The sequence below is a fragment of the Rhinatrema bivittatum genome, chromosome 10 (genome assembly GCF_901001135.1).
Source record: "Rhinatrema bivittatum chromosome 10, aRhiBiv1.1, whole genome shotgun sequence".
In the NCBI taxonomy this organism is placed as follows: Eukaryota; Metazoa; Chordata; class Amphibia; order Gymnophiona; family Rhinatrematidae; genus Rhinatrema; species Rhinatrema bivittatum.
The window spans coordinates 115,868,420-115,895,279 of record NC_042624.1 but is presented as its reverse complement, the minus strand read 5'-3'; positions in this window follow the sequence as shown (position 1 = coordinate 115,895,279).

The following is a 26,860-nucleotide window of genomic DNA, read 5'->3' as shown; positions in this document are numbered from 1 at the left end:
TTTTCTGGGCCGGTCAGGGCTGGGGGAAGCTGTAGAGGCAGTGTTCACATTCCCTTGGTAGGAAGGGCATCCCAGTCATCATGCAGTGGTGACACCTAGCGACTAGACGTAGGGCTCATGATTGCAGGATTCTGGAAGATGCCCCAGTGGGTAAGCCCCTGGATGAGGACTGTCGCCACCATGAGTGGGCTAAGGGAGTCAGAAAGACATGGGAAAATCTTTGCGTCTGCTAGTGAAAGTTCACAGTGCCTTAGCCCAATACAGGCCAATTCCAATTCAGCTGAAGGGTTTATTCTGTTTTCAAAAAATAAAAAAAGAAGAACTGTGACATGACAGCACTTAATCATGAGCATGATGAGTGTGTATATAAAAAAAAAGTATCATATATGGAGGTCAGATAAAATGTGTGTGCATGTGTTGTTGGAAAAGAGAAAGGGACTTAACATCAATTTTAATAATTAGGGACGTGAAGGGGCAACATGCTCATTTAGTTAATTTTTGTTGTTGTTTTGGAGGGGTTTTGGGGATTCGGTTTGTTTAATGTTTAGTTTGGGGTTGGGTTTTTTTGCCATACCAACATAAACATTAAATTTAAAAAGAAAACAAAAGAAAAAAACAAACAATCAAAAGAAATACTACCTCCCCCAGCCCCCTCCTCTGTAATCCTCCTTTTCCCTTTTCCCCTTACCCTTTCTGTACTGCTGGTCCAAGGGGAGGGAGAGATCTCTCCAGTCGCTCCTCTCCTGCCAGTTCCACTTTAAAAATGGCACCAGTCTAAGAGCCAACTGGCGCCTTGTTGTGCTATGGCCATAAGGTAATATGGCTGTAAAGCATTACAGCCTTAAAACAAGCTTCATGGCTATATTGCTTCACGGTCATATTACTTTACCACCATAAAGCAACATGGCGCTAAGCTCAGTGATTTTTGATAAGGCAACTGAGAAATAAAAATTGATAATGACTATAATGATCAGTAGCTCATATCCTTGCCACTGTACTGCTGGGTGAAGTTTCAAAAGAATATCAAGAGGGAGGGCCCAGATTTGATTATCTGGTATGTGAATAATGACAAGGGTAGAGTAGTACCGACAGCAGCAATAACATTATCAGACCATAAATACGAGGACGGGCAAGCTTAATAAAAGGTTCAACCGAGGGCTTCTGTGGACAAAAGTAAAGCATGAGCTCAGCGAAAGATTCAAAAGCATAAGTAGTACTACAGCTAACTACTGCATGGCGGCTCACTGTTTATCTTTTACAAATGCAAGGAGTCATTTCATCCTATTATTTCATTATGGTTAAAATAGGAGCTTTCACTTTGCCCGTGGCTTTGTCAAACCATTGCTTCTCTACGAGTGTCTGACATTTGTGATGATTGTAATGATGGCTTCCAACTATGTAGTTGGGTTTATTGTTTAGGAGTGTTTGTGCATGTGTGGTGGAAGGGTGGGGGTGAGGAAGTCAATCTTCTTATATCTTAAGATCAGAAAAATGTGTGTTATGAATAGTGGTAGAGAGAAGCTTAAATTGAATCTTGTTGTTCATATCTTTAGCTTGAAGTGTTCAGTACTTCCTTTAGAAGAGCTGTGGGATCCATAAAAGCCAATATTTTTGTATCTTAATACATAATGAGTAAATTGCAGGACTGGTTGTAGCAAATGCTTTAACCTGAGTGGATGTATTGATGTTCTCATTCTGCAGGGTCTGTTCTATGTGTTTTGGCGATCGTAGACTCAAGTTTTTTCCTCACAAATGCTTTCCACATCTGTATTCAACAGTCTTCCTTGTGGAATTAAACAGATATTTTCCAAAGAAATATTAACTGATCTTGTGGGATGTGCTAATAGGAGTGCCACATAAAGGACAGGTGAAGTAATTCTCTCTCCAGCTTTTCTGGAATATTGTCCGTTTTATGAACCCTAGAATGTATAAAAAAAAGATTTACCATCCAGAGAAGAGCAACCTAGAATGATTAGGACTTGTGAGGAAAGGCTGAAGATTTTGAGTTTATTTAATGAAGAGAAGAGATGACTTGAGAACAGTATTCAAATACAAAAAATGAGGGTTACAAGTTGTTCATCATCTCTACTAAGGATAAGCCAAAAAGTGGTGGCTGACGTCGTAGAAGGGGATATTTAAGTAAGACCTTTGAAGGGGTAGTTAAGTATCAGAATGAATTACTCAGGGAAGGTTGTTTAACCTCCATCACTGAAGGATTAAAAAGAAAATCAGACATTCTATCTGGAGGCATCTTTCTACAATTTTCAGTGACTTATTCAATAAATATTTTCCATGGATACAGCATAGTAAAAAATAGTCCTCTATGAATAAGGCCCAAAAGAAGCTATGATAGAAATAAAAATAAAATACATTATACAATTAGAGATCCCCAAATATGAGGGGGAGGAGAAATAAGGACAGCTGATTTTAAATAAAACCAACCTCCCCCCCCCCCTCCAGAAATAAACACTAATGGGGAAATTTGGTTTTCACATTTTAACAGAAATCCATGAAAATAGGCCTATTTGCTGGAGCTCTAAAGACATCATCCAGCCACGCCAAGTCAAAAAGTGGCATGACATCATTGGAGCAGGACTGTTGGGGAACCCAAGCCCTGTCAGTCTTAGAAAAAAGATGCACCATTGAAAAAGTAGACCAATGGAGAGCCCAAGCCCCATCAGCCCAAGTAGAGATGCTATGGAAGGAGTGGGCCGGCAGGGAGTGCAAGCCCTAGCTGGCCAAGAAGAGGCACCGGGAAAGGAACGGACTGGCCCAAGAAGAGGTATCATAGGAAGAATGGACCAGTATGCAGCTCAAACCCTGCTGGCCCAAGATTCGAGTGAATACGGTGGGAAGGGGGAAGTGAAGTGAGGAAGGGCGAGTGAAAATGAGAAAGGCACGAGGAAGGGGGGGGTAGAGGGGTGGGACCCCCTTCAGCCGTACACACACAACACACCAGCCACATCCTAACCATATATATACCCTCACGCACCCTGGCCACCCACCCCCATCCCCTTGTTACTAACCCCTAGCCACACACCAGCTCCCATCCCAACCACAAATTCCTGTAGAAGTATTTTTTTGTAATGAGAAAACACTAATAAACACCTATTTTCAGTACCCTCCAAATATACCTAATTAATTTACCTAGGATCTAGGATCAGAAGCGCTAGATAAAATATTGTGAAAAAAGAACAAAGAAAAAAAACAAATTCCAGAACAGGCAGACTAGGAGCCAGATCTACCTGCCGTCACCAAAGAAAGCATATTTCCAGTGGTATAAAGGCAAAATAAACCTGGCCCATTATAGAGGCCTAATCCATCTCTTCCAATGAAGCAGTGCAAATTCCACTCAGAGAGAAAGGTGCCGGAAAGGCAGCAAGGATCCCAGAAAATACAGCGATTATCCTTATAGCAACACAGCACTTAGCAGGGCTTTGTGAAGCAGAGGTAGCTCCTAGATTAACAACATCTGAACCCAGAGCCAGAAAGAGCGTCCCTTGACCTGTATCTGGTGGGAAACGTTTGGAAAACGTCCGACTCAGCAACCTATCAAGTTCCCTGAAAGGTTACCAAAAAGGGCGAGCAGCACAGTTTCTTCATAGGTAGCGACTATGGTCCCCTCGTTTGGAGAAGGCGCTGAGGTAGCCATTTCCAATTCTTTGCTAAGCAAGAGAACTTGTTGTGGAGAGGCAGATTCAGATGATATAGAAAAAGCTTGAGCTATAGGAGGCAGGTTATCCCATGGAAATTGTAAAGAGTGTACTAGACTGTCCTTAAATAACTCCAAGCCAGAAACAGAGGTGTTGGGGGGGTGTGGGGGGGTGTGGGGGGTGGTTTTTATTTATTTTCACATCACTGGTGATTTTTTCATTTGGTTCCCTTTTATTTTTAACGCATACTATTTTTCAGTGGTGCGCAGTAAAACCTGGCCACCAGCCCTGCCCCGCCACCCACCCTGGCCAGTTTTTAGTGCCAGAATATATTTTTTGAAGCATCCTCCCATCAAATCCTCCCTCTGGATCTCCAGACCCCCTGCACCTCTTAACATGCATCATCCGAGGGGTCTGAAATGGGAAAGGTGCCTGTTTCAAAATGGCAGGAGTACAGCATTATTAAGATAAAGTTGCAGAAGTCGAGGGCTTAATTCCTGGGATAAGCAGCATGGGACCTATCTAACCCCTGGGATCCTGCCAGGTACTCGTGACCTGGATTGGCCATTGTTGGAAACAGGATACTGGGCTTGATGGACCTTTGCTCTGACCCAGTATGGCAAGTCTTATGTTCTTATAAATTGGCCTTTTCAATCCCTTATAGCAGATGTCCATGTAACCCACCTTTCCATAAATTCTGGGAAGTCAGTTCACTTGCTAGTTAAGTAGCTCAGAGAAGTTGGAGAAACCATGGAGGAGAAAACACTGATGTCTATCTCAACCTTCCTTCCTGCAGAGGTGACCATTATCGTCTCATTAAGAAATTTTACCTCAAGTATGTATGGCATGGAGAAGCAGGCAGGACACTAAAGAGAGTCACTGCTGAGGAGCATCCACAACATGCTGTCAGTGGTTACTGAGGTGGAGACCGTTTGAGACAAGCACAGCATGGCTTCTCCCCTGCTCCATGTGGCGAACTGTATGAGAGCACTTGACTATAGGAGCCAATAGACTGAGGAGATGGGATTTGAAGGAGTGGGGCTCTCTGGAAAAAATAAATCAGTTAAGAAGAGTGAAAGAGAAGCAAGAGAGTCTGACGGAGGGTTGTTTGGAGACAGCCAGTGCAGCCTGCAGAAGAAAGCTGCAGGAAGGAAGCCAGCTTTCAAGAGAGAGAGAGAGAAAGAGGAACTCTGTCCTGGAAATCAAGAAACCAGCAGGAGGAGGGAAGGGCTTGGGACAGGCCTGGAGATCTCTAGGAAATCCTAAACCTTGGAATGCAATCTTCTGCAGAGAAATAAGTAAAACAAACTTCCAAAGAAGAAGATGCTGTAGTGACTCAGCCCAGGCCGAGAAACCACTCTCTCTCTCTCTGTTTACGGCCTGCTGAAACACAAGTGGCTGTGCCAGGAAGCCTAGAGATAGGTCTCCCTGACCAGCGCTCGGCTGAGTGAAATTTGAGTGATATTTGCCTGGTGGCTATAGCGACAAAATAAAGGATTGAGGTTTCTCCCAGGGAGATAACCAACGTGCAAGCCGCAGAGCTCACCCATTGTCCACAAGGCAAGCTGAGCCCCAACTATTATGTGCACAGGACTGGGGATTTTTGGGGTGTCTGAATGCCTGAGTACTCAGATTTTAAGCTATAGCAATAACAAAAGGGACTGGTTAACTATCTCTTTGGCATTATTGCCCATGTTATCGCCCTGACTCTCGCTTCAATAATTAACCTATCCTTAACCAAAGGGCAGGTACCCGAAGTGCTTAAAAGTGCAAAAATAAAACCAATTCCAAAAAAAACCCAAATCTTGACCACACGCTCCTAACAAACTATAGGCCCATCTCTAATCTATCGTTGATTGCAAAACTAACAGAAAAGGTAATATAAAAACAACTCTGTACCTCGAAGCTAATAATATCCTTTTTCCAAATAAGTTTGGCTTCAGAAAGCACTTCGATAATGAAATACTATTGATCGCACTGGTAGACACCATGTTGAGAGGCTTTGATAGCAGGCAAAGTTATTTCCTAGTACTTTTAGACTTATCCACAGCCTTCGACACAGTAGATCATAGCATATCATATAGCTGACTGAGTGAACTAGGGGCACCGTTCTCAAATGGTTTTCGTCCTCTCTTAGTAATCGATCTTTTCAAGTAAAGATTAATAAGGTGACTTCCGATAAGATCTCCCTGGAAACAGGAGTCCCACAAGGGTCTGCCCACCTTGTTTAATGTATATCTATTGCCTGTATGCCATCTGCTTACAGGGCTAGCCTTGAGTTTTTACATGTATGCGGACGACATCCAATTTCTTGTCCCGATTTAAGATGCTTTTGAAAAAACTCTTAATATAATATGCAACCCCTCTCACACATGAAATTGGCATTAGACATGGAAAAAAACTGAAGTAATATTATTAGAGAGAATGCAGACATGAAGAGATTCCTCCTCTGGTGCTCGAGAATAATATAAAGATAAAACCGACAGCCTGTGTGCGAGATCGTGGTATAACTTTAGAGACAGACCTTCCTTTTAAAAAAACATATATCTATTAAACTGAGGGAAGGCTACCGCAAACTCATTACTCTACGAAGGTTAAAACCACTGCTTGAAATAAATGACTTCAGAACAGTACTGCAATCGCTGATTTTTTTTCAATATCGATTACTGTGACGCTCTGCTACTGGGACTCCCACTATCCGACCTCTACAGGTATTACAGAACGCAGCCGCCAGGATTCTGACAGGAAGCAAAAAGTGCGATCATATCACAACGATTTTAATCTCAGTGCACTGGCTACCAATTAACCATCGTTCCCAATATAAAACAGCCTGCATTATATACGAAATAATTTACGGTGAACAAACCGAATGGTTAAACACAGCCTTTCGATTACACGTCCCCCAAAGGAATCTCAGATCGGCAAACAAGGGTCTATTAACAATTCCCTCAGTGAAGTCAGCGCACCTGAGTCAGGTACGAGAGCGAGCAGTATTGATAGCAGGCCCCAAACTCTGGAATACATTGCCAGCAGAAATTAGACTACAAACAGATATAAAAAAATTTAAATCCGAACTTAAAACCTGGCTCTTTAGCGGTGCTTACGCAGATTCTAACTAAGGATTTTCCATTTTTGTTTTTAAGACGCTATCTATATTTGCACTACCTTTAATTAATTTAATGTACTTAATTTTATCTTGCACTTGTTTCTTTTAAATTTTTTTTTACTTGTGTTATTTTAATTATTTTCATTTTAGCACTGTATCTTTTACTATTGTGTTTTTATTGACAATCTTTTGTATTTTATTTCTTGTTATTGTAAACCGTCGTGATGGACATTCTGATATGATAGTATATAAAATCTAATAAAACTAGAAACTAAGTTCATGCGTGAGCAGTCCAAGGCTATTTGCTATATTGCACAAGCTGTTTGCCGTTGCCTAACGTTGTATTATTTGTTACACAGTCTAATTTGGTATATGCGGCAATATCCTTGTTCCTTATTGACGGGTTGGTTTGTTGCCATCCTGTTTTCCTTTCCCCATTCGTAATTCTTTTTGCTTGCTGGTTTGGAATTACTTTGCTTCCTGAAGTTACCCTGTTTATCGGACAGGGTGAGCCCAAACACCAGAGTGAAGAGGGCGAGGAGTCCTGCACACAGCACCCACAAACCTCCCACAGGCACAGGCGGGGTTAATGCTTTGTTTCAGCCTCCCCCTCCCTGTGACGAGCGCTCTATGCTCAGTTTTTATGCAGTTGCCTTCCCGCAGTAATAAACTTTTTTTTTTTTGCAGTGCGGTGTTGGTTTATTATAGGGGCAGTTCCCCTTGCAAATCTATTCATACAGCAGGGGCTCCTTACCTTACAGGCCACACACCCCTGGGTTGGGGGCTACATGTATCTTAGACAATTACGCCTTATTTTATGATTTGGTTTCTCAAAGAGACTATACAATTTTCTCAATGTTATTTTTCGAACCTGTTTTCCATGTTTTCCAAGTTCTATAACCTTGTTATATGTACCGCCTCTTGGCGTAATTTTTATGTTTCAATGTAAACCGATGTGATCTGTATTTTAATACAGGAACACCGGTATATAAAAATCTAAAAATAAATAAATAAATAAATGTAATTCTATTGCTAAATATTATTTTATAATTTGATATCATTGCACAATGCTTGTATTGTTTTTTATATGTTTCTGTCTCTTTTCACTGTTTCTCTCTCCTTTCATCTTCACATACTGCACTGGGAGTAACCGTAGCGCTATCATACCTCCGTTTTGAAGACAAGCAAAGTAAGGATGGTAGAAGCAACCGAGATTTGAATCTGATGGACCATGGTCAGTGCGAATCATCACATTTAGGCAAAAAAAAAAAAAAAAAAAGGATTTTTACCTGCGGCTTGTTTCTGACATTTTCTGAGTTGGAAGAATCGCTGCTTCTTGAATCACTCGGATTTCAAAATAGTAATGCATGCACTTTGTGACTCAACTATTGTAACAACTTACATTTAGCTTGTCAGAAAAATGAGTCCGCAAACTTTTGGGGCAGATTCATTAAGGCTTTTCTCCCATTTTGTATCTTTGGGAAAATCCCTTAGTGAATCAGGTCCTTTGGCTGATACAAAATGCGATAGCGAGAAGAACATCGGATAGTGGGGGAGGAGATAGCGTCAGCCCTATTTTGTAAGAAACGTGCTGGCTATCAGTGCACTCCCACATCCATTTTAAAATAACACAAAATCAAACAACAAATTTTGTTGTTGTATCCATGTTGTTTTCAAGTGATAACAGTTGGGAATGGGTGTCTAGTCACACTGCTTAATTTTGTATATTTATGGGCTTCACATAACCACATGGCCCCAAACTATGAGATTGCTGGGTGGCCAGCTCCCAAACAGGCCTGGTTTTCAGGACACCTGCAATGAATATGCATGAGTTTGATCTGCATGCACCGCCTCCACTGTAGGCAAATCTGTCTCGTGCATATTCATTGTGGATATCCTGAAAACCAGGCCTGTTTTATGGCTTTTGAGGAGCAGAGTTACCTCCTCTGCCTTAATGTTTGCACTGAAATTACAGGCTTGTCCTGACTGGTTTTCTGCCTCAGTCCAGTCCTAAGAGTGCTGCTATCTACATCCTCCCTGGAAATGGAGCACTGGGAGGTCAGATAGGCACCTGAAATCGGGTGACCAGCTGGTTGCAGGGTTTTTTCCATCCAGCATGCCCTCACTGCACGCCTGGATGTGTAGCTCCTGCTTTTCTTGGGGGGAAATCATGAACTGTTTCTCCCTGCCTGCAGTGGGGTAAAAGCAGGCCTGAATCAGCCTGTCGAGGAAACCAAATGTGGTCATCTGATGACTTGCATTTCAAATGACCCTTCCCACACCAGTACCTGTCTACTATAATTACACTACGGATAACTATAGAATTACATGTCCAGAGGCCCAGACTGCATGCAGGGAGGTAGAGTTCTGATCCCCATATTATCATCCCTTAGAACAGCAGGATTACATCAGGTAAAGATGCAGAGTCAGTAACAAACGGATTGCTTAGAGATGCACTAATGCTATCATGACTTAGCTTTTCTGTAAATTCAGAACAGGTAAATAGTAACCTCCACATCCATGGCTTTATTTTATTTTTTTTTACTTTTGGCCCAACAACTTCTCACAGCTGCTCCTAAGAAAGAAGATAAGTGAAATACATATTTTTATTTTTAAAAAATGTGAATTTATTTGCATAATAAAAAAAAAAAAAAAAAGAGATCAGTCTCTCGCTGGTGCAAGCCACACGGTCTATGTAAAGAGGTGGTAGTAGTGGGCCCGGTAAAGGATCAGAAGAGCCCCACAGCCAGAGTGACGGCTACCAGCACGGGAAATAGTTTTTATTAGCGTGATGTGTTTAAGGTCATGGGTTAATATTGTTTACAGGTTCCTTGAGGTTCAGTGATTTATCTTTGGAAGTTTGATTTTTGCTTCTCCTATTTGTTTCCATTAGTGTTTATAATAACCAAACCAAAAAACGAGTGCTGTAAAACAGCCAAAATATTTAAGTATCGCATAAAGGGACGTCATGAAACAATCACCCAGTGATTACCATCAGTAGGTAAGCATTATAATAACCTGCTGCTGTCACCTCTATTTTGTATTTATTACCTTAGGCTATAATAACTAATAGAAAATATGCTTTTTTTTTTAACAACACTTAGAAAATAATCTTTTGTTACAGCAATGGCTGGAAAGGTGTTAGAGGCTGAGATGGTTCCCTGTCATCGTTCACGCATCGATCGCCACCTTCGTGTCTCGCATTATTCCAGAGGCTCGCCTTCGAAAGCACGGAAACCCGTACAAATCCATATCTCAATGCCCATGCACAGATCCAATGTCAGACACTCCCCGGCCTGTCAAAGCAAACAGAGCGGCCGAGGCAGCTGCCGCCTCCCCCTCCTCCCGGGCCTTCTCGGAACGCATTCCTGTCTGACCTGCCAACAGGTTCAGGACCTAGGAAAACATTGCCGGGGAGGCCTTCGTCCTGGGGCTCCTCCTTTGCACGCTCAAAAAATGAAAAGGGGGGCCTGCTGTTTTTCCTCTTTAAAGCGAATGGCGGGGCGCTGCCTGAGGCGCGGTGACCTGCGCTAATCTTTTGCATTCCGAAGGAAAGGCAGAAACAAACACAACTGTCGTGCTCTTCTTCTTCTGCTGGGAAGTGCACGATGCACGCCCGGTGCCGGGGCAGCGAGTGGCCGGAGGGCGAACATGCGCCATCTGTCGCTGCGAGCGCTGGGAAAGGAGAGCAGGATCCAGAGCCGCATTCAGCAGGGCTCACCGGGATAGAGTTTTGGGAAGCTCCGGGCATCTAAGGAGCGTCACAAGCATCAACATTTATTACAAATCCTATGCCATGAGAATTAATTTTTAGAATATTTTGCAACAATGCTAAAAATCGCATGGCATGGGGGAGAAGTTGATTAGCCATGACATCCAATATTACATTCTAATTTTGAGCTCATATACCACATTCGTGCTCCATCAAAGGTCCACCCAGTGCAGTATGCAATAATTAAAGATATAGTCGAAACACATAATTAAATTCACATAATGAAGCACAACGCAAATAATAAAATGTCTCCTAAAATACATAATCAGATAAAATGCATAATACATAATAAAATAAAACCTAAAAATACATACATTATATATATATATTTATTTAAAATATAATATAATATAATATTCTTTGGTGGTGTAGGTGTCTGTCTGTTGGCAGCTGGTGTAGTATGCATGTATGAGCCAGTGCACCTGCACATAGCACCAGACCCGGCACCGAATCTTTCCTGTTGCTACATAGGCTACTCTCCACCTCAATGCGCATAACCACTGGGAGCACCATGCCGGTCTGCGCCGTCCCATGCCAGCTCCCACGGGCTGATGGACACAACGGGCCAGCAGTGGCTCTCAAGATGGCAGCCCAGGAGGACATGAAATCACACTGGCTGAAGCTGACTTGCCGGCCCCTGTCACATGGTAAGGGCTAAAGGCCATCGGCGCCATTTTGGTTAGTGGCAGCCGATGGCCTGGGAGCGGCAGATCGCTCCCGGGCCCCCCACTGGACCACCAGGAGTTTTCGTGAGTCTTGCGGGGGGTGCAGAGGCATGTGGTCCCTGCCTTAGGCAGAACATTGCCTTGAGCTGCCCCTGGAGGTAGAAGTCGGGGCAGTGACTGGGCACAGGAGGGGTGTCGGTGTGACCCGGGGGGGGGGGGTGGTGGTGCAGAAGGTGGCTTGGGTGCTTAATCCCCTTGCACCAGCCCCTGCACTCAGAGCACTATCAAACTATGGAATCTGTTACTGGAGGACGTGGTCAAGGCAGGGGGTTTCAAAAGAGGACTGGAGAAGTTCCGGAAGGAAAAGTCCATAAACAGTTATTGTCCAGGGAGACTTGGGGAAGCCAACGTTTATCCCTGTGAGGGAGATATAGGAAATAGATCAACTATTGGAATTTGATGGGTGGTTGTGAGCCACGGTGGCCACTGTCAGAGACAACATGCTGGGCTCGATGGACCTTGGTCTGACCCGGCATGGCATTTCTTATGTTCTTACCAGCAGACTCTCTCACCTCAGTCACCTCATGCGGAATGGACTGACCCTCACCAAATAAAGTGACCACAAAGTATAAACAGAAACAAGCAGACAAAAACTGAATTGCAATGTATTTATTGGAAATCGATTTCTTATCCGTGTAGTTTGTGGTGGATTACAAAAGAATATACATAAGATTAGCCATATGTGTTAAAAATACAGCACACAAAGCACAACACGAGTAGCCAGAAAAAACAAGGTACTCTCTGCTTTTAGATGCCTTATAAAAGCTGATTAAAATAAGTTCTGCTGCACGACCCTAAACGCAAATGCTCAGGAAGTGAGTTCCAAAGTGAGAAAGTCCTCTCCCTGGTAATGCCAAGCTTATTTCTAGGAGATTCTTCTTCTCCAATCTCGACCAGGTTTATAGATTCATACCACAAGTTGAATCATGGGATAAGTCACTTATCCAGATAAGTAGCGATACTGAGATGTAGCCGGATAAGTTACCTGGATAAGTAGCGATACTGAGACGTAGCCGGATAAGTTATCTGGATAAGTAGCGCTACTGAGACATGGCCGGATAAGTTACCTGGATAAGTAGCGATACTGAGACGTAGCCAGATAAGTTACCTGGATAAGTAGCGATACTGAGACGAAGCCGGATAAGTTACCTGAATAAGTAGCGCTACTGAGACATGGCCGGATAAGTAACCTGGATAAGTAGCGCTACTGAGACGTAGCCGGATAAGTTACCTGGATAAGTAGCGATACTGAGACGTAGCCGGATAAGTTACCTGGATAAGTAGCGATACTGAGACGTAGCCGGATAAGTTACCTGGATAAGTAGCACTGCTGAGACGTAGCCGGATAAGTTACCTGGATAAATAGCGCTGCTGAGACGTAGCCGGATAAGTTATCTGTTTAGGTTAGGCGTGCTCAATAGCAGATCTAAACTTAAACAGATATGATTTAGCCTGCTAGTAGCACCAAATATGGGGATATTTAGCTGCATAGCTAAATATCTATCTGGCTAACACAGATACCCGGCTATATTTTGAATATTGACCCCATTAGGTTTGTCTCTTATTTTGCACAAGGCCTGGCTTTGCTCTCTCTTTCCATTAGGCACCAAAAGCCATCCTTGTCCTTCTCACATAAAACATCTGTTTAGACAATCAGAAAGATTTCTCTATCTTGAACATCTGCAGAGTTTTCAATTCCTCTCTAGCCAATGTCAATAATTTGGATATTTTCTCTGAACCAGTAGCGTGTGCTCCCTCTCTAGAGCCACAGTGCGAGATGTGAAGCCCTGCTGCTTTTGCATCCTCACTTTTTTTTTTTAATGTGTAGAGAAATAATAACCCCTCTCAAAACTGCTTTTAAAGTCTCTTAACTTAAACCCAATGGTTAAATTTTAAAAGGAATGCGCATGCACCCATAAACGCGTGAGCAAAAGTTCACCTTATTTTATAAACTACTGGTGGTGTGCAGAGAGAGAGAGACACCCTGGTGCTGTGCAGAGAGAGAGAGAGAGAGACTCTGGTGGTGTGCAGAGAGAGAGAGAGAGAGACTCTGGTGCTGTGCAGAGAGAGAAAGAGTCTCTGGTGCTGTGCAGAGAGAGAGAGAGAGAGAGAAAGAGTCTCTGGTGCTGTGCAGAGAGAGAGAGAAAGAGTCTCTGGTGCTGTGCAGAGAGAGAGAGACTCTGGTGCTGTGCAGAGAGAGAGAGAAAGAGACTCTGGTGCTGTGCAGAGAGAGAGAGAGTCCCTGGTGCTATGCAGAAAGAGAGAGACTCTGGTGCTATGCAGAGAGAGAGAGACTCTGGTGCTGTGCAGAGAGAGAAAGAGAGAGTCTCTGGTGCTGTGCAGAGAGAGAGAGAGAGAGAGAGAGAGAGTCTCTGGTGCTGTACAGAGAGAGAGAGAGAGAGAGTCTCTGGTGCTGTACAGAGAGAGAGAGAGAGAGAGAGAGAGTCTCTGGTGCTGTACAGAGAGAGAGAGAGAGACTCTGGTGCTGTGCAGAGAGAGAGAGAGAGAGAGAGAGACTCTGGTGCTGGGCAGAGAGAGAGAGAGAGACTCTGGTGCTGTGCAGAGAGAGACCCTGCATAGGGTCAGTCTGACACTCTCTATATATGCACTAGGGATGTGAATCGTTTTTGAACGATTAAAATTATCGTCAGATAATTTTAAAATCGTCCAAAATCATTAGAGTGCACGATACAATACAAATGCCCCCGATTTATCGTCAGGGGCATTTGTATTGTATCGTTAAATAGGGCGCGAGAAAACCGGCACACCAAAAAAACCCTAAAACCCACCCTGAACCTTTAAAAGAAATCCCCCACCCTCCCGAACCCCCCCAAAATGTTTTAAATTACCTGGGGTCCAGTGGGGGGTCCCGACGCGATCTCCCTCTCTCTCTGGCCACGGCTGCGTTGAGAAATGGCGCCGGTGGCCCTTTGCCCTTATCATGTGACAGGGCAAAGGTAGCGCCGGCGCCATTTTGGTTCCTGGCTCCCGATGTCACGCGTGCAGGAGATCGCCCCCGGACCCCCGCTGGACCCCCAGGGACTTTTGGCCAGCTTGGGGGGGGGCCTCCTGACCCCCACAAGACTTGCCAAAAGTCCAGCGGGGGTCCGGGAGCGACCTCCTGCACGCGGGCCGTATTGCCAATATTCAAAATGACGCCGGCGCTACCTTTGCCCTCACTATGTCATACGGGCTGCATAACTATGTACATCAACTCTTTTCCTGTTTGCACAGCAAAATAACATATGTTAGATGTGTGAATGTCAATGCCAGAGCCATCATCACAAGAAAGCTAACTGCGCCTCAGGGATGTGCAATTAAGGTGCAACTTACCTCTGAACTCATTTGCATACCATTAATACGAGCTGGTATCACGCATTAATTAGTGTGCGACAGCAGCCCATGTTATCGCATTTTAGTGCATCAGCCTCTGGATTTGGTAAACCCATTCCGAGAAGGAGCTGCCAAAGTCTCCAGTGGTTAATACAGATGTATGCCAAACCCATTAAAACAGCTGTACAAAGTACCCAGTTTCTGTATTCTTAGTATATTGCCCACTCCTTCCCCACGTTTCTTTTTATACAAACTATCATTAAAAGTGGCACGGATAACTAACTGGGGGCCATTTTCCTCTGGGCGACCTTTGGTTTCTGTGGGAATAGGTTGGGGATTGATGCTTTGCCGAACTAGAAACCATGTGATCAATCCCCTAGGCTTGATTGGTGCGTTCGGTTACAAATTCCACCAAAGTTTCAAGAGGATAGGTTGGGGGGTCTCCTTAATCTCTGGCCTACAGAAAGCACAAATCTGCAGGCAAATTCACCCAACTCTCCTTCCTTCCTCCCCACGGCCGGTCGGGTCCCCAGATTTAATTCGGATCAGATGCTGAGAAAGCAGCGTTGAGCAGCGATTGGTCCTGGAGTCTGCTTCTCACAGCTGGAGGCTGGCAGCTTGCTTGGGTGCTGCTCCGTCTCTCCCCCCTCTCCATTCATCAAGGAGCGCATCTATGTAAATAAACCCTCCCTCCACCTGAACCAATGTCAACCTTTCATGCCGCTGGAGTCCGGGCTCGCTTTCAGCATGAAAGCCGGCAATAGCAAGGTATATTTTCTGTGTGAAGCAGATTGGTTACGTCCCCTTGCTGTTAGGTGCCACCCCGCCAACGGAGGCAGCTCTGAAGCCCGATTCCTAGAGAAGGGGCAGGGGAAAAAACCCGAGAACAACATTCAGTATAAAGTTGCTTTGAAGTGACAGAGCAAACCAGAGCCATGAGTCAATGATTTAGTGCAGTATTTCCCGATGGGTCTTTGGGATGCATGAGATGGGTCTCTAATGAGTGCAGAAGTGTTTCACGCACGTTCATTGGGGATACACTGGAAACCTGCCCGATCTTCTCACACACACGCCTGCTCTGTTTCTCCATTTCTTTTTGTTTCCTTTGATTTCGTTGTGTGCATTCGGACCTATGAGGTACATATTCATTTAAGCCCGAATTTTAAGAGGCCCGCACCGATAAAATCCAGGGGTTACGCTTGTGGCCGGGCCGTGTGCGAGCCGAGCGCATTTTAGAAACGGCCCGGGCACGTGCGTAATCCCAGATACGTGCAGAAGTGCCGGGCTATGGGAAAAGGGGCGGGGTCTGGGCAGGGAGGGGGCCGGCCAGGGCAGCGACCATTAGGCCCTGGCCCTAGGAAGTGGGCGCCGGTAACGGGCCGGAGCGCGTAACTTCATCTATTCAGATGAAGTACGTTTTGAAATAAAAAAAATAAAGGGGTGTGGGAGGAGAGGATACACGCGGACCCCCCGAAAACCTACCCCAAACCCCCCCCGCGCGCACCGAGCCTATTTTGCATAGGCTCGGTGGCGCGCGCAAGCCCCAGGACGCGTGTAAGTCCCGGGGCTTGCATGAAGGGGCGTGTCAGGGGCGTGTCGCACATGACGACGTTTTGGGGGCGGTGCCGTGGGCGTGGTTTCGGCCCAGGGGCGTTCCGGGGGCGTGGCCGCGCCCTCCAGAACAGCCCCCGGGTCGGGTCTTGGCGCGCCAGCAGCCCGCTGGTGCGCGCAGATTTACGTCTGCCTCTGGCAGGCGTAAATCCATCGATAAAGGTAGGGGGGGGGTTTAGATAGGACCGGGGGGGTGGGTTAGGTAGGGGAAGGTGATGGGAGGGCGAAAGAAAGTTCCCTCCGAGGCCGCTCCAATTTCGGAGCGGCCTTGGAGGGAACGGAGGCAGGCTGCGTGGCTCGGCGCGCGCAAGGCTGCCCAAAATCGGCAGCCTTGCGCGCGCCGATCTAGGATTTTAATGGCTACGCGTGTATCTATTGAAATCCCGCGTACTCTTGTTCGCGTATTTTTGGAAGATCTACCTCTATATATCTGGTAATGACCTACAAGGGAATGATTAAGCTCTTGATAAGGTGTGGGGAATTTCTGAATTTAAAGTTAAAAGGCTGATTCTTTTTTTTTTTTTTTTTAGTGTGAAAGTGTCACCTGCCTATAAATTAAAGGATGAACGTGGGTTGGGAAATAAAACACTCAAACTTCTGTTTTTTACCTGCCTTTCTGACTACCTATTTAATAGAAAACACACAATCCAGTGGGGGCACTGAGCGGAGAGGATCACCTTGCTGGTGGCTAAAAAGAAATCAGTAAGTACTGCTTGGATATGGAAAAATGAATAATTAAATCTGAAATCCAAATCCAAATATCCCAGATCTAATTCTCTGGCCACCCAATTAAAGACTAAATGTGTTTGACACGATCTCGTTCTGGTAAAATCTTGATGCAACCTGCTTCACTCTCCCACCACTCAGCTTACACGACATGGCCTGTAGTTGCAACCATCCTCCCCTATTGCCGTGGTTTGAAGAGAGATAACATCTGCTCTCCGCTCTTCTAGAACCAGTCATATCTCCAAAGAGACTGAACAGAAGTGACAGCAGCGCTGGCCCCATTGCCTTGTCCACGTGCAGTGTGGAGAGCTTCATGTCAACACTCTCTATTCTGTGAAATTAAAAAGAGAGAAGCAATAGCCACTCCCGCCCACTGTTTGTGGTCCTTTTCCAAACCCTTCCTCTGTGTTCCTGCTTTTCCCTTGTTACCCTCCCCACATTCCTCCTGGTCACCTCTCAGTCTTAAAATCTCACCATTGCATTTCTTCCTTTTACTGCATTGCTGCCTATTGTCCTTTTTAACTCCGCTCACACCTTCCCTGCTTCTCTTAGGTGGAGCAGATACCCTTCCCTTTCAGAGAATTATTATCCCTTTTGAACGCTGATCTTCTTGCCCATTCACCTCTTTTGCAAAAAAAAAACAAAACAGTCTGGCCTACATTTTCTTACTTGTATTTACTTTCCTTACATAAAGATTTCTGGTTCTTCCTTTCACAATGAATGAGCTTCCAAGTCAGCCAGCGCCCTGCTAAGGTAACAAAATCCAGGCCTCTGAACTTGCTGGGATCTAACCCTGACTCTGCTCTTATGTTAAACCGCACCATCTAAAGATCACAGGAACCCAGCTGCTCATCTGCTCAGACACTGCTCTAACGGAACGATACAATAAAAGTCGCGGGAGAGTGGGTGAACGCCCGCTCTCCCGGCGCGCGCACAGGCCACTCTCATGTGCGCGCGATTCTGTATTCAAATGAGGGCCCGCGGCAAAAAGAGGCACTAGGGACACTAGCGCGTCCCTAGCGCCTCTTTTTGGACAGGGGCGGCGGCTGTCAGCGGGTTTTGGCAGCCGACGCTCAATTTTGCCGGCGTCGGTTCTCAAATCCGCTGACCTCCACGAGTTCGGAAACCGGACACCGGCAAAATTGAGCGTCCGGTTTTCAACCCGCGAGCCGATTTCAAATTTAACTTTTTTTTTAACTTTTGGGACCTCCGACTTAATATCGCCATGATATTAAGTCAGAGGGTGCACAGAAAAACAGTTTTTACTGCTTTTCTGTACACTTTCCCGGTCCCGAGAGAAATTAACGCCTACCTTTGGGTAGGCGCTAATTCCTGAAAGTAAAATGTGCGGCTTGGTTGCACATTTTACTTTCTGAATCGTGCGGGAATAACTAATAGGGCCATCAACATGCATTTGCATGTTTGTTTGTTTGTTTGTTTATTTATTTATTTAGAGTTTTTCTATACCGGCATTCATGATACAATCACATCATGCTGGTTTACAAAATAACAGGGGGAGTGATAACTTTGAACCTTGAACAAGTGAAGAGAGACAATGCAGTTACAATAAAAACAAGGCTGTTCAACTGGGGAAAGAAGAAACCAAGCTATAGTAACTTAACAGACAGAGGTATAATTATTTACAGTGTGCTGAAGTGTCTTTCTAAGGTTGATGCTAAGAATCCATTAGTCTTTCTATGGTTGATGCTAAGAATCAGTTAGGGTCTGGAAAGGCTAGGTTCAGGGGGGTTGGACGCGCGTTTTCGACGAGCTATTACCCCTTACTGAATAAGGGGTAAAGCTAGCGCGTCGAAAACGCGCGTCCAATCGCGGGTTAACAGTGCGCTCCGCCGGAGTGCACTGTACTGTATCAGCCTGTTAGGAAGGTGGTTTCATCTCTCGCCGTTCAAATGGATTCTAAATGGTCTCTGTCTCATTCGATTACTAAAGTTGTTCAAATGTCTTTTTATGTTTCGCATTTTATTCATTCTGTTAAACCATTTTTTTTATATTCATTATCTGCGAACCCTGGTTCATGTGCTAGTTTTATCCAGAATTGATTATTGCAATGCCATTTATTTAGGGTTAACACAGATTGAATTTAAACAGCTACAGATTCTACAAAATAGAGCAGCTACACTGATTTTCAATTTAAAAAGAAAGTATGGTCATGAAACTCCTTTGCTGGAGGATTTGCACTTGTTACCTGTTAGTTCTCACACTCGCTTTATCATTCTGTGTCTCTAGCTAGCTTTTCGAGCATTGCATAAAGGCCAACCGACTTATCTATCCAACCTTTTAATGTACTGCTCTTACATAAGAACATAATACCTACTCTGCTTCAAGGTCATTGTGCTCTTCTCAGCAGGGCTTATTGAGACTCCCTTCACCTGTTGAGATTCGTTTAGAGATTACCCGCCAAACATCTGTCAAGCTCCATTATATTGTGAAATTCACTTCCACTTGGTATTAGATTTGAGCTGGCCTGTCTTCTCTCAAGCTTTCAGCTATCGAGTGGTTTTAGCTCTGCTTTATATATTTTAATAAGGTTTTTAATTTTATTAGTTGATAATGGTTTTAAAATGTTATTGCTGTATTTCTTTTTTAATTGATGTTTGTGGTATTTTAGAAGATTTATGTATGTACTTTTTCTGTAAACTGCATTGATTTTGCTAACTCTGCAGCATCAAATTTAATAATCAAACAATGTAGCCACTTTCCCCATTTGTAGGTCCAGAATCAAACTCTGTTGTGTGGGTTTTAATTACCGTTTGCCTGAGCAGAAACCCTCGAAGAGAACCCGGTTTCTCTCTGCTTCTCTGTAGCTCCTGTGTTAATTCCCATGTTAAGATCCCTGGTGAGTGGACCTGGGGAATATAAAAACAAAGAAATGACGGCAGAAAAAGGCCAATCGGCCCATCCAGTCTGCCCAGCAAGCTCCCACACTTGTTTTCCCACACTTATCTGTTTCACCGACCACCAAGTTCAGGGCCCTTGCTGGTAACTGTTTGATTCAAATTTCCTGCCAGAGAGTAAGGTTGGAGTTGCATCAAAGGTGAGCATAAGGCTTAATGGTTAAGGGTAGTAACTGCCGCATCAAGCAAGTTACCCCGATGCTTGTTTGTTTACCCAGATTGCACAGATCAGTACCTTGTTGGATGTTGTCTGAATGTAAATCCTGTTTTCCACATTTCTCCCTGCCGTTGAAGTGGAGAGCAACACTGTATATGCATTCAAAGTGATGTATCAGGCTTAATTGGTTTAGGGTAGTAACTGCCATAATAAGAAAGCTACCCTCACGTTTATTTGTTTAACCTGATTGTGAAGTTCAGTCCTTATTGGTTGTTATCTGAATGTAAATCCTCTTTTTCCACATTTCTCCCTGCCGTAGAAGCAGAGAGCAACGTTGTATATGCATTCAAAGAAATGTATCAGGCTTAATTTGTTTAGGGTAGTAACCGCCGTAGCATGTGTGAGAAAAGTCCAAGAAAAAAAAACTACCATAGAGGTAAAAACAAATTATAAACACTTTTCAAGTCCAAGAAAAGCAAGAAGCAAAAGAGGAGTCAGTTAGGTGACTAGATGACCAGGTTGTAGGGGGAGCAAGGTCCTCAGTAAGTAAAGGGTCATAGCAGAAAAAATTAAATGAGTTCTTTGTGTCAGTCTTTGCTGAAGAGAATGATAAGTAGATATCCATTCAAGTAATAATCTTGGAAGGTGATGATACAAAGGAATGGAAGCAAATAACTGTGAAAATGGAATAAGTAATAAAAGAGTATCTTGACTAAATACAATTTTACAAGTCACCAGGCCCAGATGGTATTCCCCCCAAAGTTGTAAAAGAACTCACATATGAAACTGTAGACCTGTTACTAACAATTTGTAACCCATTATAAAAATCAACCACTCTGCCTGAAGACTGGAGGACGGCCACTGGTCTATGTAATGCCAGTCTTCAAAAAAGGGATCCAGTGAGCCCGATGTTGGTGGCAGTCAAAATAGGAAATGCTATTCTTAAGAATGCGGCGGCCAATACTGAAATGCATTTAGCTGGATAACTGCCAAATTATCTGTCTAAATGCTGAGTTTTCTATATCGCTGGTACTGATCCAGCTAGTGTTTAACAGGATGTTATTCTCTGGCTAAAAGTTTGCTGAACAAGTAATGGGCGTTCTGGGGCAGGGGACAAATTATCCAGAACACTTATATGGCTAATTCCGATATTAGGAGTCGGCCAAATATGTTTTTTTGCTAACTCTAGTCATCCTCAGAAGCAGGTCTAAAAGTTATCTGGGAAAGTGTTCCTGGATAATGTTAGACTTCACCAGTTATATTCAAATGAATATAATAAGCAGTTAAGTGGCAACTGTGTAAAAAAAAAAAAAAAGTGACATGTGAACCTGTGGCCGAATTCCCATAACCCCGGCCAATGGGTTAACATTGTGAAGGCCAGCAACAAACAACGGTATATAAAAAGCTACAAATAAATAAATAAATAAAAACAGTCCCTGCCAGGGTGAGCCCCATCCATGCCCCCCAAAAGCACTTAGAAAATACACCTGGGTCCGCTGGGCAGCCTTTCCCCCTCCCCAGGTTCGGCAACATCTGTAAGCAATACCCCCTTCCTTGCTCAGCCATAATTCTCCCACCCATCTGATCCTTTTCTGGACCAGGATCAGGTCTCAGCGGGGTTTTGTTTATGTAACTCCTTGGAATTTTGCATGCATGAACACAACTTGAGACACACAAAAACACATGCACACGCACATACACACGCACACACACACACACACACGCACACACACACAAACACATACACACGCACACACATACATACGCACACACATACACACACGCACACATACATACAAACACACACACGCACACATACACACGCACACATACACACGCACACACACGCACGCACACACAAACACATACACACGCACACACGCACATACACACGCACACACATACACACACGCACACACACATACAAACACACACACGCACACATACACACGCACACACATACAAACACACTCCGCTATTAATTTTCTTGTGGGGCTCACTGTGCATAAATGCTTTCTTCCTCATATGAGCCGTAGTAAGCCCAGTCCTTGGAGTCATTATGCCAAGGGCCACATCCAGCCACAGCTGGCAATCTTAGCAGAAAACGGTTTTGTTTGAGCAGCTCTCGTACTATCTACAGCCTACAATGTTTGCCAGCAGGGATGTGCTTTCGTTGCAAAAGAAACAGGGAATTTCAACAACATTTCCTGTTTCATTTACTTTCATTTTGAAAATGAAATGAAAGAAAACCAAAATTTTATTCTTTTCATTTTCCACAAAATAATCTCAAGACTTTCTCCACCTTTCCCCTACCCCTTTGAACCCTCCAGCTCCCCTCCTCAGGAGTGATCTCCGGTTACTCCTGCCCAGACGCTGCTATTTTGCAAAACGGCACTGGTGACCCGAGGACAGTGCCAGGACTCTGCTGTATGAGCCATGAAGCAAAATGCCACCGCTTTCTGTTCACCGATACCATTACAAAAAAACTAGCAGTGGCATGGCAGGAGGAACTGAGGATCAATCCTGACGTTTTGGAGAGGATGGATGGGATAAGATATGCAGAAGACGGGCCAAAGGGGGTTGGAGGGACAGGGGAGAGGCAGAGAGTGAAATGGAATTTTTTAAAAATATTTTTGTTGATGGGGAAAGGGGCAGAACACCCCAGGTACGATGCCATTTTTTATTTTATTTTTTTGTTTGTTTATTAGTTTCTATGTTTTATTTTATTTTTCCTCTTTTTTTACATTTTTGAAAGAAAACAAAAAGAAAAATTAAATGAGAAAACAAAAAATATAAAAAATGTGCAGCGCATACCCCTGTTAGGCAGTAAACTTCCACCAATCACGTGGCAAGTAAGTGATGTTAGGGGCTTCTGCTTCCTTGCCTTTGGTTTGCGTAGTGTGCGCTCTTTCTTTTTTTTTTTTTTTAGTGCACACTAACTTTTAATTGAATTAAAGGTGAATTTTAAAAGCCCGGCACGTGCGGCAGTTAGAGGGTGAGCGAAGAAGTTGGGGGGGTCACGCGCCCCGACTGCATTTTAAAACAGTGCCTAGCTTCGTGCTTAAATGCCGCAGTGCACACATCTCAAAAGCCTCCAAAAGGGGGAGTGGGCATTTTGGGCCTGGCCAAGAGATGTGCACGTAAATACTTGCACGCCCCAGTGAGCACCCAGGTCCCCTGCCATGTAAACTGTACTTCTGCCATGGAGGAGGGGTAAGCGGGGCTGGCGGAAGCATTAGGCAGGGTAGGCGGTGGCCTAGGGCACTGGAAATTGGGAGGGCGGCAGTTTTGAAAGGGCAGACGAGACTAGAAGTGGCACGGGTGAGGCACGGAGCTGGAGGGCATTTTCCATTTTTTGGGTATGTATTTCATCGAGGAGCTGGGGTCATTTGTTCTGGAGAGAGAGAGAGAGAGAGAGATCACATGACATCACCGCCTAGGCTATCAAACCAGGGTAGTTTGGAGGAACTAAGCTGTTAACTGGGTTAACTGGTGGAACACATGGTAAGCTGGGAATGGCGTGGGCGCTTACCCCTTTTAACACCCTCCCACCTTACGCAACAGAAGCAGGATTTACGTGCCCATGCCCACCCACTTAAATTGGTATAAAATGCGAGCATGTTATAGAATGGCCACACCCCTGGGCACAGGATGATGCACACACACGTGCCGGTTTGAAAGTTACCGTCCCTGTGGCACTAAAAAAAATGAGCATGTACTTAATCAAATTAGGACTCACTAAATGGGTTTTAGCATGCACTAAAAAAAAAAATGTAGTGCACACTAAAGCAAAGCAATAAAAAATACAATGATAAAAAAAATAAATAAATAAACAAAGTGAAATAAACAAAAAATATTTTGGCAGTAATGAAAACGACGATGGGATGGGCTTGAATTCTGGGCCCGGTTACGTCGGCTCAGACCGATTTAATCCAGACAACTCTGCATGCAGGCTGTGTAAACCCAGCTGAACCCCTTCTTCTCAGCTGAAAGGCTGCTCAGATTGCAACTGAACCTGCCCCACCACCTCTGGTATGTGTGTGTTTTATTTATATTCAATCTAGCAGGGATTTTACCTTTCTGTTTTCAGTCCTTGTGCCCTGTTCAAAGCTCAAACATTTGGTTGCAGAAGATCCTAAAAACAACTTTTCATCTCTGCTTGCAAAACCGGGGTCTTCATTTTTTTTCTATAGGTACCGCATTCATGCACTTTGCTTAAATCTTTTTCTTCTCGCTCTCTGTAAGACACAATAAGCCGTTTTCACTGCTTGTGTGTGGTCTTCAAGGGGGTACCCTAGAAGTAGGTTTTCTCTGAGAGGAGTTGATTTTTGGCTATCAGCTGTAATGTAGTAACTGTGAACCGGTTCAATTAGCAGTTTAGATCCGGGACCCCACACATTTGCCCTGCGTCTGGCATTATCAAGGAGCAGTGGTGACCACCTCCCGAGGGCGAGCGCATCGACCCCGGTCAGAAGGGTCATGCCACACCGCAGACTTACCCGGAGCTCAGGAAAACCAAAAGATCTGAGATAAAACCTGCAGATGGAGGTCCTTTTTTTTTTCGTTCTATAAAACATATGTTTCCAACCCCACGTTGTAAAGTTCTCATTTGGAAACCATTTGGCTACATATGGATCGATTTTAAGTTAATACTTTTGTAAGCCACTCTTTCCAGCCGGTATATGTGCGTTGTGTTGAGATTTTCGTTTGTTCGCCCTACAATGCTCGCAAGCGATGCGCTCGATGACGTGGGAAGGAGTTTTTGGGGGTTTTTTTTAGCCATTATGGGTACTCCCGTTCCTTCTTAAGTACCCCACTTACAGACCCGGAAAGCAGAAAATACAAAAATATTACAAGTGATCTTGTTTCTCAGCAGAAGCCCCTAAATCACCCGTGTTGGCTAATTTGGCTCTCACTGGATAGATGCTTCCTCTTGCAAGAAACAGAACTGCGCTTACATTGCTCCGGCGTACATAGAGTAGGAGGCGATTTCCAGGGGGAAGGTGTAAGGCAAGGCTAAGGAGTGAGCAGAGCGTTCCAGTGACGGAAGGACATCCCTACTCGTTTCCAGACTCCAGCGGGTGGCGTGGAAAAGCAGGCGCTACGCGGCGCCACCCATAAGATGCTCACACGAAGGGCATTTTTCCTGTTTGGGGGTGTGTGTGTGTATGGGGGGGGGGGGGGCGTTTATTACACTGACCATGTGCCACCGGCCAGGCTGCCAGTCACGTTCCACTGCCACCAACTGCGTGGCCTCAACTTATATTTTTCACCGGAGAATTTTGATTTGTAAGTCCGACAGCCCCAATGAGTTTATTCCCTTTTAAAATTACATGAAGTGCTCTGCTGCACTCCGCAAAGGTGAATGCATGAATTTTCAACCCAGTTTTGTGCCTTTTATGGGCTTCTTTATGGGGGGGGGGGTACCTAAGTGGAAAGCACTAAGTGCATTTTAATGTTTTATTAATGAGTGGTGGGAATGACTTGGGGAGGGTGGGGGGCTGGGGGTGGGAAGGGGAGTTAAATCTCTGCTTTCCACTTCCTTTCCAGCTGAAAATCATTTCACCTCCCCCATTAGAGAAGCAGTGGAAATGAGCAGGACCCCCCCCCCACCCGCCCTCCACGCTCCCATCTGTGCCTTATTTGTACAAATGTTCTTGTGTCCTTAGAAATCTTCTTCAAAAACATCCAAACCCATATTGTGCTTTAAACATTTGTTAAGATTTTTCTCTCAATATGGAAGAAGAAGAAGAGGAGAAAAAAAAAAATACAGCGAGGAGGGGGTTCTTACAGGAGTGTGTTATTCACTCCACCGAGCTCGTCTTTATGCCTCTTTTCAAGGCCCTGTAAGTTGGGCAAACTGAAAAGAAAAACAATAATTAGAGATAATTGCTTGTGTCCAAACACAGGCATCAAAGCTTCGGGGGCTCATTTGTGATGGGCCTTGGTGTGTGATCCAAAAGGGTAACCCTTATTTGGTTTATTGAGTGGGGGCGCATAGAAAGTGGCAGATGGAGGGGACCCCTTTGCACTCTCCACCGGCTCAGCCTTGTCTGTGAATGCGAAGAGACACAGAGCAGGGGATAAAAGAGGCAGAAAGGAAGGGTCAGGAGAGGCTGCATAATTACCAGGGTGAAGGGAGGAGAGAAAAGCCCGGGCCATGAACCACCACCAGCAAATTAGATGCAGAAGATTTGCCCAGGCAATTCAGTGGGGAACATTGACTCGTTTTTAAAGTTTGTTTTATTTTTTGCTCTGTTTAAAAGTTGATCTCAGTTTAGTTTAGGGATTTTTTCTCTCTCTTTTTTTCTTAAACTGGAATGCGTTAGTCGCTTCTCGTAATCGTGGACCAGCCCTCCTTTGCAACCTGTTACCAGGACGTGTTGCGTGTGCAGGCAAATTACTTCTGGAATCTCTGAGCGTGTAATAACGGACACTCGAGCCAAGTGCCGTGGACTGTCCCCTGTTGCCCTTTTGGCTGAGATTGAGAACTGTACAATATGGGGGCTGCCAAAACCCTGCCACCCAACCCATTAGGGACAAGATCGATTTGCAAACAATGTCCAAGCAGAAGAATTAAACTTCCTGCTGAAACTAAAGGTGCTGCGAGAGAAATATTTGGTTACTTAGCACCGGTAGCCCTAACTTTTGGATACAGGATCTCCAATCATGTTAGTCAGATTCATCAAACAAAAGTAATGCAACAGGTTCCCACGAGTAGCTTCATATTTATATTAAATCACTGAAGAGTAAGTGCTGAGCAATTCCACATGGGTCTTACATACTACTGCAGAACACTGTCAAAAAATATGAAACTTGGAACATTAATTAGAAAAGGATGGCACTTGGAAGTAGTTACTAA